The following is a 14,736-nucleotide window of genomic DNA, read 5'->3' on the forward strand; positions in this document are numbered from 1 at the left end:
AGCCTTAAAAAACTGGAAATAGAACTGCCTTATGATCCAGCAATCCCACTGCTGGGCATACACACTGAGGAAACCAGAAGGGAAAGATACACGTGTACCCCAATGTTCATCGCAGCACTGTTTATAATAGCCAGGACATGGAAGCAACCTAGATGCCCATCAGCAGATGAATGGATAAGAAAGCAGTGGTACATATACACAATGGAGTATTACTCAGCCATTAAAAAGAATACATTTGAATCAGTTCTAATGAGATGGATGAAACTGGAGCCTATTATACAGAGTGAAGTCAGCCAGAAAGAAAAACACCAATACAGTATACTAACGCATATATATGGAATTCAGAAAGATGGTAACAATAACCCTGTGTACGAGACAGCAAAAGAGACACTGATGTATAGATCAGTCTTATGACTCTGTGGGAGAGGGAGAGGGTGGGGAGATTTGGGAGAATGGCATTGAAATATGTATAATATCATGTATGAAACGAGTCGCCAGTCCAGGTTCAATGCACGATGCTGGATGCTTGGGGCTGGTGCACTGGGACGACCCAGAGGGAGGGTATGGGGAGGGAGGAGGGAGGAGGGTTCAGGATGGGGAACACAGGTATACCTGTGGCGGATTCATTTCGATATTTGGCAAAACTAATACAATATTGTAAAGTTTAAAAATAAAATAAACTATCCAACTTGATATTTATACTTACTTCCAAAACCAAGCATCCAAATAAGTCCCCTGACACATAAATCTATATTTCTTGAGCTATTTTGTTGGACTTAGATAGCTCATTGTCCTATCCTTCTTGATTTTTAATCAATATTGAAATATTCCCTACTCCCTTCATCTTCCATACATGAAGCCTGTGCCATATGGAAGCTAGAAGATAATTGGCTTCATTCCTGTTGCAAATCAGGAAAGGTAAAGCTTCAGATTTAATGACTACCATCTCTCTGCCATCTCCACAAACAGACCTCATTTATGTTGGTGTCAAATTTAGAGGAGGCCAAACAAATTATGTCTTGGGAGGGGATGGACATAATACAAAATGCAAAAGGAATTACAAAGATATTTTTATGTGTTCTGCAATTCAAGTCAGGACAGATTTGTTGGCTATGTGCAGTTTTTTTTTTTTTTTTAATAGAGATTAAAAAAGTAACCCAAGTAAATAGTTTGACAGATTACTGAGAAATGCTATGTGTTTGAGCCATTGAAGGAAAATTTTTCACTCCCTTTTAATAGTCCAAATTGGGTGATAGAAAATATGAAAGTATATCTGAATATAAAGAACAGAATTGTTACAACCATGGAAACTACAAGCAGTCAGGCAAGAATGGTCCCTTTCTTGGAGAACTGCCCTAAGCCAAATATAGCCTGCTTACCTACGCCCTGCCTCTTAGCACACACTCAAGAACTGATTGCCATGGGGGACAGACGGTTCATCCCCTTACCCTGAATGGGGACTGACTCTGTGGTGAGTTCTGTGTTCCAGAGCTTTGCATGGGATCAGACTAAAGCCAGATTCCTGCTGAGATCACACATGTGCTTAGCTCCTTTCTCTGCCTCATGTTGCTCCTCTCATTGCCCATTGGAAAGCCCTCCCCCAGTAAATCACATCTATAGGAATCATCTCAAGCTCTGCTTCTAGGAAATCTATCATCAGACCGAGGCTTAGAGGAGTTTTATTTTGAAAGAGCTGGAATGCAGCCTAGCATTCTGGACTTTCTTGGACTCTTGGGAATGTTGGAGAACAAGTTTGTGGCTGGTGAGAGATCTTAATGGAAAGGGGAAGAGAGAATGAGGGTGAATACTGAAACGTGAAAGAAGGTAATGAAGAAAATTAATTCCTGACTGATTAAATTAAATTTTCATTATAGGGGACTGGAATGCAAAAGTAGGGAGTCAAGAAATACCTGGAGTAACAGGCAAATTTGGCTTGGAGTACAGAATGAAGCAGAGCAAAGGCTAATAGAGTTTTGCCAAGAGAACGCACTGGTCATAGCAAACACCCTCTTCGAACAACACAAGAGATGACTGTACACATGGACATCACCAGGTGATCAATACCAAAATCAGATTGATTATATTCTTTGCAGCCAAAGATGGAGAAGCTCTATACAGTCAGCAAAAACAAGACCAGGAGCTGACAGTGGCTCAGATCATGAACTCTTTATTGCCAAATTCAGACTTAAACTGAAGAAAATAGGGAAAACAACTAGACCATTCAAGTATGACCTAAATCAAATCCTTACAGTTATATAGTAGAAGTGAGAAATAGATTTAAGGGACTAGATCTGATAGAGTGCCTGATGAACTATGGACAGAGTTTCGTGACATTGTACATGAGGCAGGGATCAAGACCATCCCCAAGAAAAAGAAATGCAAAGGCCAAAATGGTTGTCTGAGGAGGCCTTAAAAATAACTGAATAGAAGAGAAGTGAAAAGAAAAGGAGAAAAGGAAAGATATACCCATTTGAATGTAGAGTTCCAAAGAATAGCAAGGAGAGATAAGAAAGCCTTTCTCCATGATCAGTGCAAAGAAATAGAGGAAAACAACAGAATGGGAAAGACTAGAGATCTCTTCAAGAAAATTAGAGATACCAAGGGAACATTTCATGCAAAGATGAGCACAATAAAGGACAGAAATGGTAGGGACCTAACAGAAGCAGAAGATATTAAGAAGATGTGGCAAGAATACATAGAAGAACTGTACAAAAAAGATCTTTATAACCCAGATAATCATGATGGTGTGATCAATGACCTAGAGCCAGACATTCTGAAATGCAAACTCAAGTGGGCCTTAGGAAGCATCACTATGAACAAAGCTACTGGAGGTGATGGAATTCCAGTTGAGCTATTTCAGATCCTAAAAGACGATGCTGTGAAAGTGCTGCACTCAATATGCCAGCAAATTTGGAAAACTCAGCAGTGGCTACAGGACTGGAAAAGGTCAGTTTTCGTTCCAATCCCAAAGAAAGGCAATGCCAAAGAATGTTCAAACTTCCGCACAATTGTACTCATCTCACACGCTAGTAAAGTAATGCTCAAAATTCTCCAAGCCAGGCTTCAACAGTATGTGAACCATGAACTTCCAGATGTTCAAGCTGGATTTGCAAAAGGCAGAGGAACCAGAGATCAAATTGCCAACATCTGTTGGATCATTGAAAAAGCAAAAGAGTTCCAGAAAAATATCTACTTCTACTTCATTGACTATGCCAAAGCCTTTTATTGTCTGGAAAATTCTTAAAGAGATGGGAATACCAGAACACCTGACCTGGCTCTTGAGAAACCTATATGCAGGTCAGGAAACAACAGTTAGAACTGGACATGGAACAACAGACTCCTTCCAAATAGGGAAAGGAGTATGTCAAGGCTGTATTTTGTCACCCTCCTTATTTAACTTATATGCAGAGTACATCATGAGAAACACTGGGCTGGATGAAGCACAAGCTGGAATCAAGATTGCCAGGAGAAATAATCAATAACCTCAGATATGAAGATTACACTACCCATATGGCAGAAAGCAAAGAAGAACTAAAGAGCCTCTTGATGAAAGTGAAAGAGGACAGTGAAGAAGTTGGCTTAAAACTCAACATTCAGAAAACTAAGATCATGGCATCTGGTCCCATCACTTCATGGGAAATAGATGGAGAAACAGTGACAACAGTGTCAGACTTTATTTTTTGGGGCTCCAGAATCACTGCAGATGGTGACTGCAGCCATGAAATTAAAAGACGCTTGCTCCTTGGAAGATAAGTTATGACCAACCTAGACAGCATATTCAAAAGCAGAAACATTACTTTGCCAACAAAGATCCATCTAGTCAAAGCTTTGTTTTTTCCGATAGTCATGTATGGATGTGAGAGTTGGACTCTAAAGAAAACTGAGTGCCAAAGAATTGATGCTTTTGAACTGTGGTGTTGGAGAAGACTCTTGAGAGTCCCTTGGACAGCAAGGAGATCCAACCAGTCTATCCTAAAGAAAATCAGTCCTGAATATTCATTGAAAGGACTGATGTTGAAGCTAAAACTCTAATACTTTTGTCACCTGATGTGAAGAACTGACTCATTTGAAAAGACACTGATGCTGGGAAAGATTGAAGGTTGGAGGAGAAGGGAACGACAGAGGATGAGATGGTTAGATGGTATCACTGACTCAATGGACATGCTGCTGCTGGTGCTAAATCGCTTCAGTTGTGTCCGATTCTGTGCGACCCCAGAGATGGCAGCCCACCAGGCTCCCCCGTCCCTGGGATTTTCCAGGCAAGAACACTGGAGTGGGTTGCCATTTCCTTCTCCAATGCGTGAAAATGAAAAGTGAAAGTGAAGTGGCTTCAGTCGTGTGTGACTCTTAGCGACCCCATGGACTGCAGCCTACCAGGCTCCTCTGTCCATGGGATTTTCCAGGCAAGAGTACTGGAGTGCGGTGCCATTGCCTTCTCTGCAATAGACATGAGTTTGAGTAAATTCTGGGAGGTGATGGACAGGGAGGCCTGGCGTGCTGCAGTCCATGGGGTTGCAAGGAGTTTGGCACAACTGAGTGACTGAACTGAACTGAACTGACTAATTAAAACTTGTAGTATAACTGATAAGTTTCCTAAGAACATATGTACATGAATGTTACTTTTCCAATGTGTACTCAAACTGGAAGGTGAGATTATTTTTAGGATGTTGCAACAAATACCCATCTTGGATCTTGAGTCCACATTTCCCATGCTTCCTGATAAGGCTTTGTTTTTAAACACGAAAAAGATTTCCTTGAACTTATTTCTAGTCAGATTCAGAAGGGGCTTTCTTACTCTTCAGAGATTTTGCATTTCTGTAGCTAGCAGCTGGCATTGATTATTTTTCCACAGGACGATTAGAATGCTGGCATCTGTAAAATTATTTGCCGTAACAGCTAAAGGAGAATCTAGGATTAGTCATTTCCTTTGTTCAGAACAGTCTGAGAACTACCATTTAGGAAGGACACATCCCAAACTCAGGGAGGCATAAAGTTCTTTAGGTAACAGTATAATGGTTCACAGTATAGGTTCTGTTGTCAGCTCCCCTCCATGGGGTTTGTCATGATTAAATGAGATGATACTTTTAGAGTGCTTAACCCAAGACTGGCATGAAGTAAATGCGCAGTAAGGGTCACCCATCATGATGACAGTTCCTGAACCTGTCTAGGTCTGACTCCATGAGCCCTCTCTTCTTGCCTCTTCGGTTTGCTCTGTTTAGTTGCTCGTGCTTTAGGGGTCTCAGAGTACCCCCTGCTTCTGACAGTGATCCAGATTCTCTGTTGGCTCCCAAACTCTTCACTGTTGGTTCTTAGATAATTGACTCCATAGGACTCCATCTCACCTTCTGGCCCTAATTATTTGGTAACACCCCCAGTTCCCTCCAGTTTCTGCTTTGAGCAGCAAGCCCCTGGCCCCCTTATTCAGCAACTCTTGCCTCTTAGTTTGTGATCATTACCATGACCCTGGCTGAGAAATGTTTCCTCCCCTTTAATGTACTAGGGACTTACATGGAACCCTGTTAGCTGTACTTGTCTTCCCACCCCTTGAGTTGAAGGGAATACAGCTGTCTCCTTCTGCTCAGGCATGGAAAAGCATGGACTAGGGAAGAAATTGATATTTCAGTCCTCCTTACCCACCTTCAGCCTTGGATACCAAGACAGGATCTTTATTATCAAGTGATCTATGCATTAGAAACTTGTGTTTGGTGTTAACTTATTGCTATTTTTAGTCCCACGTGATTGGAGAGTCATATGCTATACCAGAAATCCCTCAGTGTCTGGTCATGGCTCAGTGCTGTCTGTTCCTTTGGAGGCCAAGTGCATCTCTGATGAAGAGGTGAAGAGAATTTTATTGTACTTCACACTTTTCAGAAGTATGGCCTGTTATGACAACATGTCAGTGCTTTGTAATTTCAAGGGATCTGTGTTTGGGGAATGGTAAGCAGTGGTGTTGGTCTCTATTTGACCTTTATGCCTGGAACCCTGCATTTCACATTTCCAATTTTGAATTTCTCCAAATTTGCTACCTTCAGTTCAGTCACTCAGTCATGTCCGACTCCTTGCGACCCCATGAATCTCAGCACACCAGGCCTCCCTGTCCATCACCAACCCCCGGAGTTCACTCAAACTTACGTCCATTGAGTTGGTGATGCCATCCAGCCATCTCATCCTCTGTCGTCCCCTTTTCCTCCTACCCCCAATCCCTCCCAGCATCACAGTCTTTTCCAATGAGTCAGCTCTTCACATGAGGTGGCCAAAGTACTGGAGTTTCAGCTTTAGCATCATTCCTTCCAAAGAACACCCAGGGCTGACCCCCTTTAGAATGGACTGGTTGGATCTCCTTGCAGTCCAAAGGACTCTTAAGAGTCTTCTCCAACACCACAGTTCAAAAGCATCAATTCTTCAGCACTCAGCTTTCTTCACAGTCCAACTCTCACATCCATACATGACCACTGGAAAAACCATAGACTTGACTAGACGGACCTTTGTTGGCAAAGTAACGTCTCTGCTTTTCAATATGCCTTCTAGGTTGGTCATGACTTTCCTTCCAAGGAGTAAGCGTCTTTTAATTTCATGGCTGCAGTCACCATCTGCAGTGATTTTGGAGCCCCCCCAAAATAAAGTCTGACACTGTTTCCACTGTTTCTCCATCTGTTTCCCATGAAGTGATGGGACCAGATGCCATGATCTTCGTTGGGTTCCACCTAATCCAGTTCCCAATCACAGTGCTTTGTGTGGGATATAGGAAGTCTCAGCCCAAAGCAACTTTATCTTGGGTACTCAACACTATCTGAAGGGAGTTAGCCTTGGAGCATAAGACAAATAAAAATAGAAAGAAGTCTAGTAGCACTCTTGTGTTCTTGAAAAATAATGAAGTAACATTAGGGATGATTTTTGTGGTTTTGCTCTCTCATTGTTCTATTGGGGGAAAAAAAAAAGGCTGGGTTCTAACCATGCATTGCTGGACCATGCACATGGTAAAGCACGTAGTTAAGACTTTGGTTTTGCTCCCTTAGCATAGGGACTATAACTATTTGATGGAGTTGCTATGAGGATGAGCATGCCTGGCACAGAGAAATTGTCTGATAAATGGTAAACATTATCATTACCAACTGCAAAGATTAGTTATAGTATCACAGCTGGAATGGGACCTTTATTATCTAAAAGGTTGAGATATCATGAAAGAAAACAAATGTACCAGATGCTGCTTTACTTTTCCCGTAACTCCCCATAAGGAAAAGGTATTGAGTATGATATAAAATCAATATAGAGGCAGAGGAATAAAGATTTCATGTCTAGGCAGGCTTTATTCACGTTTATAGGTTAAAACAAACATAACTATATTGCTCACCCTTGTTTCTTATGAATCCAGAATTTATCTCTAAATATCCTTTTGAGACAGAGAATGAGAAAGGGGAAGAGACATTGGGATTGAAGCTTAATTTTATGTATGTTTAATTCATGTTTGTGAATTATTAGTACAATAAATGCTGATTTCATTCATAACCAAGTGGGGCTATTTATGTTTGAATGGAAAGCAACATATATTTGCTCACACAAAGCTTTATTGTGAACTAAAAAAATTTTTTTAAATCAGTTTTTATTGTTCAGACAATTGTGCAGTAACCAAAGGCTCAAAAATGAGGGTTCTGGGAATTGTCAGCATAAACTAGGAATGTTAATGTGCTGGATTTTTTATGTGGTGTAATAGGATGGGTTAAGACCTAATAGAGGTGTACAGGCTGAAGAATGTTTTCCAATGGCCTGGATGCTGTTTACTTTACACTTTATTATTTTCCACTGGGGACTCTGTAGCTCTCAGAAGGATATGTCCTTGATTTCATCCCGGCTTCACAGAGGATGAGAGCTGAGCAGTGCCCAAAACAGCAGCAGCTGTTTGTGGGCACACGTTCACTTACAGGTTAGAGAAGCAAACACGTGCCACATGTACAGAGTCAACAGGTGCTTTGGGAACTAACCACAGGTTGAAGCTCTAGGGGAATTCAAGAGGGACCACTGGCTTAGTGCCTTCTCCCCAAGGCCAATTTTCAGAGAATGGCCATGATCTGTATGCTTTTTATACTTGTATATAAGACCTCCAGAGGCAAAGTACAGGTTTAAATAACTATCTTCCCTGATTTCTAGGAAGAATATTTATGTATTGGGAATTTTTTTTTAAGTTGAAAGAATAAAAATTTCTCCTCAAATTTCCTCCAGAGATAACCACTGAAGGTAACATCATGATATGAATAAATAGCATACATAATGTACTTAGTACAGTGCCTAGAAAATAGTAAGTTCTGAATATATAGCTGAATTTTTTATGTATGAGTGTATATATATATACTGGAGAAGGCAATGGCACCCCACTCCAGTACTCTTGCCTGGAAAATCCCATGGACGGAGGAGCCTAGTAGGCGGCAGTCCATGGGGTCACACAGAGTTGGACACGACTGGGCAACTTCACTTTCACTTTTCACTTTTGTGCATTGGAGAAGGAAAAGGCAACCCACTCCAGTGTTCTTGCCTGGAGAATCCCAGGGATGGGGAAGCCTGGTGGGCTGCTGTCTATGGGGTCGCACAGAGTCGGACACGACTGAAGTGACTTAGCAGCAGTATATATATATGTATATGTGTGTGTGTGTGTGTATATATATATATATATGATGCTGTATGTAATTTTTCTTTCCCTCATTTTCTTTTTTAAAATTTATATGCATGCATTTGTCGAATAGGTAAATATTCAACCATATTTACTGAGCACTAGGAACTTCAAATGTGTTAGAGAGGGAACTCTACATTAGGGTTGACAAGACATCATCTTTGCTTTTAAGTTGGTCACAATTCTAGATGAAGAAATAGATAGGCAATGGGTGTTTTGTGTGCTGGGGAGGTGACCTGGGTGCTACATGGAGATAAACTGGGGCTCCTTAACCTCACTGAGACTTTCTGGAGAAAATGATGTCCATCCTCAGATGTGAAGGATGGACAGGAGCTGTTTAGTCAGTTGAGTGAAAACACGAAAATATTTCCTAAAGAGAAAACAATACATGTTAAGTTCCTAAAGCAGATGGAGCATGGCATCTTCATGAAACTAAATGGAATTCTGTGTGGCTGAAGAGTATGCAGTTGGGATTAGAAGAGATGGTAGGAGTATGGGAGGGTGGGGCAGGATGGAAGGTGAGGCTGAGAAAGAGGCAGAAAGAATAGTGAGGGGTAAACAGGTGGAGGTCATGAGAGCTTCAGGAGCCCTGTGAGAGAGCTTACATTTCATCTTGAGGAAAACGAGGAGCCACTGAAGCAAGAGACACAGACAGATTTGTGCTTTAAGAAGAATACATTAAGTCAGTAAAAAATAGATTGCCATTAATAAATAAGATAATTAAAAATACAAGAAAATAATTGGGAAAGGATGAACAGAAAAGAGCCTACCTTGAAAATTTTAAAACATCTTTTATTTTTCAGATAAAGATTAAATTGTAAACTTACAAAATTTAAAATATGAATAACACTGAGATCACTGCATATTAAGAGCTGGGATATGTGGCACTTTAAAGTGATATTCCACGCAAAATTTGTAGCTACAAAAGTGTTTACTAGAAACAAATGAAAATGGAGGATGAGTTCTATAGGGAAGAAAATTTACAACCTTCTTAGTATTGAAATGAGTTGTTTAATGGAAGTAAACATTTGAATACAAATTTACCATTGGTAAATAATGCTTCTCATTTAGAGTTTAGCTGTAATAAATTTCTAGAAGTGTTCTTTTTTATTTTCTACAAGTGTTCTTTATCAATCTTCACTTTCATCTCTGATGTTTATGGGTATGAGTAAAGAGGGAAGGAAGGGTGTGAGGTTTTGAAGGTGATCATTTTGAAGGAGGGAAAATAGCATTTATGAGATACCTACCTACCATGTCCCAAGAGATACTGTTTATGGTATCTTGCATGCATGGATGCCAAGTTGCTTCAGTTGTGTCTGAATCTTTGCGACCCCATGGACTGTTGCCCACCCAGCTTCTCTGTCCATGGAATTCTCCAGGCAAGAATACTGGAGTGGGTTGCCATGCCCTCCTCCAAGGGATCTTCCCGACCCAGGGGTCAAACCCGTGTCTCCTGTGGCTCCTACAGCTCCTGCACTGCAGGCAGATTCTTTACCGCTGAGCCACCAGGGAAGCCCCTTATCGTATTTTACCTGTGAGGATATTACTCTCCTATTTCATAGGCGTTAAAGCTCGAAGAGTGTCAATTACCATCGGGATCACAGAGTTAGGATGTATTGGGTTGGCATGTGAATCCAGTACTGTCTACCTTTCCATTGCTCCTCCTCTTGGCCTGTTATCCAGAACCAAAGTAACTTTTTTCCCATATGCCCCATTCTGAACCTAGAAAATCGGGGATGAAGCAACTTGTCTGCAATCAATACTCCCTCTGATGGCTCAGCTGGTAAAGAATCCACCTGCAATGTGGGAGACCTGGGTTCGATCCCTGGGTTGGGAAGATCCCCTGGAGAAGGGAACAGCTATCCACTCCAGTATTCTGGTCTGGAGAATTCCATGGATTGTATAGCCCATGGGGTAGCAAAGAGTCAGACACGACTGAGCGACTTTCACCTTCTGCTATGGCTGATAATCTTGGTGCATCCAAAGGCCACTTTAGACCTAGAGTCCTTCTTCCCCACTGGACAGCACAAAGGAGCACCTTTCAAGGAAAAGTTGAGTCTAGTGTGAAGATAATTGTAGAAATTTTAGAAAAATGCAGCCTTTTCCTTGGAGCTGCTTTTACTTTTGGATTGCTAATTTATTCAGATAAGTGGCCCTGGGCCTGTAACCCTCTAACTCAGCCTGGCGTTAACATGCAGGCAGCCTGGTGGAGCCTGCCACTGATAGCCATGGGAACCAGTCACCGTGTGGCAGGGCTTGGGGTACAGCGGAAGCGTCTGTGTGGACCACATGGGGCTTCTCAGCTTGTGGGATTGTGGCAACTTGGAACCATTTGCTTTAAAGGTCTATCTGCATTATCAGCAAAGAATATGGAAAACGGCTCAATTTCAGCTGATTACCCACTAAAGTGCCTGGGAGCCGCTCTGTAATTTTCATTGCTGCTTGCAGGGCTCTTCAGCAAAGTTTGCAGGCGAATTTAATGGAAGGCATTCAGCCCTGCTGAATGGCAGACAGAGAAGGCACTAGCTTCCTGTTCTCTTTGTTTGAAAGCATCTGTTACCATAAAATAGTAAACAGATTTTAAGCCATTTTGGGAACAGCCATCTGTGAGACACCTCTCCAGTGTAGGCTTTGGTCCAGACTTTAGTTTTCCCACAGCTTAACCCAGAAAGAATTATCTCTGCTGTCCAAGACCAATGAGATTGGCTTTAACAAGGATTTCTAGGAAACGGCTCCTGGCAGTCTAGATGAATAAACTCTCCTAACACTAGTTAAGAGTCAAATAAACGCTAACCCTGTGGCACAATCATACAATGGCATACTTGCTAACAACTAAAAAGATGTTGTAGATCCCACTTCTTACACTTTAAGGTGTTTGTGAATCGCTCGGGATCTTGTTAAAATGAAGATCTGATTCAATAGGTCTGGAGTGAACCTCATGTTCTGCATTTCCAACAAGTTCCCAGGTGATGATAGTGATATTGATCCTTGGACCACACTGTGGGTAGCAAGGCTGTAGAAAATTTATAATTGCATGGAAGGTGTTCCTGGCTCCAGTAACTTAATCTTCGTTTCCATCTTCATTGTCTCGGAATAAAAATGCTGTCAGGTCCCTCGTTTTTCTGCTCACTTTAAATGATAGGTAGTCCCACAATTAAGTTGCAGAACTAGTTTCAACTCAGTGAAAAAAACAAAGCAACAACCCTTTGTGCCCACTAAAGGATTCTCACTGGCTTTAAATGTTATTACCTCCCTGAACGGGGATCTGGTGTTGGGAAAGGCGGGTTGCCAAAATAGTTAGCTGTTCTCCCCTCTGGATTTCCTGTGGGAAGACAGACTCACTTTGGGTCTGCTCTCTGTTTCACTGGTACCTTGGATGAAATAGAGGCAGAAGAGCCCATCCTAATATTCTGACCATAAAAATAGTGATTTTCAGTGATTGCTTCTGGATAGTAGGCCTGATCATGGAAGGTTGGGGGAATGGACTTTCATTTTTTCATTTTATAACCTTTTATAAAGCATATGTGTGTGTATATGTAGATATACACATATGCTAACATATATGTAAATAGGTACATGTGTGTATATATGAAATTATGTGAAGTGAAAGTCTCTCGGTCATTTCTGACTCTTTGCAACCCTATGAATTGTAGCCCACCAGGCTCCTCTGTCCATGGAAATCTTCAGGCAAGAATATTGGTGGGGTTTGCCATTTTCTCCTCTAGGGGATCTTCCCAGCCCGGGGACTGAACCCACATCTCTCATGTCTCCTGCATTGACAGGCAGGTTCTTTACCACTAGCACCACCTGGGAAGACATGGACTTATACATATAAATGCATATACAGTAGGCATATGAAATTTGCCACAAACACATACCACTTTTATAGCTTAAAAAAAGTGACTATAAGGAAAATAGGGGAGGAATAATCTAAATTCACTAAGTAGCTCTCTAACTGTATTTAAGCTACATAAGAAATGGGAATTCCCAGGTGACGCTAGTGGTAAAGAACCCACCTGCCATGATATGTAAGAGACACAGGTTCAATCACTGGGTCGGGAAGATCCCCTGGAGGAGGGCATGGAAATCCACTCCAGTATTCTTGCCTGGAGACTCCCATGGACAGAGGAGCCTAGTGGGCTACAGTTCATAGGGTCACAAAGAGTCAGACATCACAGAAACGACTTAGCATGCATGCACTACATAACAAATAGCCATAAGTAAAGTGAAAACTGTTTTTCGTTGTTGCAAAATGAGTAGTTAATACCTTCTTTCGTTTTCCCTACAAAAATCGTATCCAAATTTAAACAAAACTGAAGGAAAAAATTTCATTCTGTAAACATATACTCCAGGTTCCATCTCTCTGAACTATTTAGTGGCGGCAAGAAGATTCTTTGAAGCCTGTGAACTCTTTCAGTTTCCAATTTGTGCTAGTGCTAGAATAGTTGGAGTACTGCAGCCATCACCCTGATATACAGGATTGCACAGATGTCTGGTCTGTCCATTTCCACAGATGTGTTTGATGAGCTGACCTTCAATTAATGGTCTTTGGGACTGAGCTGTCATTGTCAGAGATGTGCTTCTTTCGAGCTATCTCATCATTGCCTCATAAACCATGAGCGAACAGTTCATTGTGAAGACCCGCACTTGAAACACTCACCTGTCAACAGCAAAATTCTTTATACCTTTTACTTCAACTTTCTGTTGTGTGAGAAATGTTGAAACCCAGCCTTCTGGTTGGCCCTGAGTAATTTCCAGGTAGACGGAGATCTGCTGTGAATTTGAATTCACAGGTGAGGTCAGTCGCTCAGTCGTGTCCGACTCTTTGCGACCCCATGAATCGCAGCACACCAGGCCTCCCTGTCCATCACCAACTCCCAGAGTTCACTCAGACTCACGTCCATCAAGTCAGTGATGCCATCCAGCCATCTCATCCTCTGTCATCCCCTTCTCCTCCTGCCCCCAATCCCTCCCAGCATCAGAGTCTTTTCCAATGAGTCAACTCTTCGCATGAGGTGGCCAAAGTACTGGAGTTTCAGCTTTAGCATCATTCCTTCCAAAGAAATCCCAAGGCTGATCTCCTTCAGAATGGACTGATTGGATCTCCTTGCAGTCCAAGGGACTCTCAAGAGTCTTCTCCAACACCACAGTTCAAAAGCATCAATTCTTCAGCACTCAGCCTTCTTCACAGTCCAAATCTCACATCCATACATGACCACAGGAAAAACCATAGCCTTGACTAGATGAACCTTTGTTGGCAAAGTAATGTCTCTGCTTTTGAATATGCTATCTAGGTTGGTCATAACTTTCCTTCCAAGGAGTAAGCGTCTTTTCATTTCATGGCTGCAGTCACCATCTGTAGTGATTTTGGAGCCCCCAAAAATAAAGTCTGAAACTGTTGCCACTGTTACCCATCTATTTCCCATGAAGTGATGGGACCGGATGCCATGATCTTCGTTTTCTGAGTATTGAGCTTTAAGCCAACTTTTTCACTCTCCACTTTCACTTTCCTCAAGAGGCTTTTTCGTTCCTCTTCACTTTCTGCCATAAGGGTGGTGTCATCTGCATATCTGAGGTTATTGATTTTTCTCCCGGCAATCTTGATTCCAGCTTGTGTTTCTTCCAGTCCAGCATTTCTCATGATGTACTCTGCGTATTAGTTAAATAAACAGGGTGACAATATACAGCCTTGACAAACTCCTTTTCCTATTTGGAACCAGTCTGTTGTTCCATGTCCAGTTCTAACTGTTGCTTCCTGACCTGCATACAAATGTCTCAAGAGGCAGATCAGGTGGTCTGGTATTCCCATCACTTTCAGAATTTTCCAGAGTTTGTTGTGATCCACACAGTCAAAGGCTTTGGCATAGTCAATAAAGCAGAAATAGATGTTTCTCTGGAACTTTCTTGCTTTTTCCATGATCCAGCGGATGTTGGCAATTTGATCTCTGGTTCCTCTGCCTTTTCTAAAACCAGTTTGAACATCAGGAAGTTCATGGTTCACGTATTGCTGAAGCCTGGCTTGGAGAATTTTGAGCATTGCTTTACTAGCGTGTGAGATGAGTGCAATTGTGCGG

Source organism: Bison bison, unplaced genomic scaffold, assembly GCF_000754665.1.
Source record: "Bison bison bison isolate TAMUID 2011002044 unplaced genomic scaffold, Bison_UMD1.0 scf7180017864364, whole genome shotgun sequence".
In the NCBI taxonomy this organism is placed as follows: Eukaryota; Metazoa; Chordata; class Mammalia; order Artiodactyla; family Bovidae; genus Bison; species Bison bison.